Raw genomic sequence first — 764 nt, forward strand, 5'->3', positions numbered from 1 at the left:
ACACAATTCAGCCCATAACAGTCAATAATTATTTCTTTTCTCCTGTGCAACCCACGCCCTAGCTTCCCAAAGGGAGGACGTTTTTACTCTGGCCTTCCCTCTCTTCACCTGCTCAAAATGCGTGATTCCTTGGTCCCTTTCTTCCAGACCATGCTTTCTACTTTCAAGCATTATAGTCAAATTAGCTGACAAATTATAGATGACAAATGATTTGATCCTTTCAGTTTGTGAGTGTATCAATCTCCTGGGTAATAGGAGCTTTCTGGGGACAATGCTATTACTGAAATACGGGATAGAATGGCAAGAATTTCAGGCATCTATAAAGCTGGAAATAGGAATGCTCGAGAGAACGTGGAGATTTGCACTTGGCTTCAAATAAAGACAAGGTATGTAGAAGGAGCCAGCACAGGGCCTGGACCAGGGAGAGATCTGAGCCCTCATTAGTTCCCTCTGCTCCAGGGACGCGCCAGCCTCCCCCAGCCCACCGTGGCCCCTCGCCTGGACCACTGCTCCAAGCTCCTGCAGTGCCGCTCTGTTTTCACGCATAGCCCCTCACATGCCCTCTCCATACAGTCTTCAAAGTAGTTTAACAAAAGAATTTTATAAATAATTTTTCAATTTCATTCATTTTGAATGAGATGATGTCACAAACTCCATCCCACCCCCAGGCCCCACCCCAGACCTCCTTAAAATCCTCAACAAATTCCTATTACCCTTAGGAAAAATCTTTACTTCTAATCCTGGTCTTAGACCAGAGGTCAACA

The sequence above is a fragment of the Propithecus coquereli genome, unplaced genomic scaffold (assembly GCF_000956105.1).
Source record: "Propithecus coquereli isolate 6110/MARCELLA unplaced genomic scaffold, Pcoq_1.0 Scaffold98, whole genome shotgun sequence".
In the NCBI taxonomy this organism is placed as follows: Eukaryota; Metazoa; Chordata; class Mammalia; order Primates; family Indriidae; genus Propithecus; species Propithecus coquereli.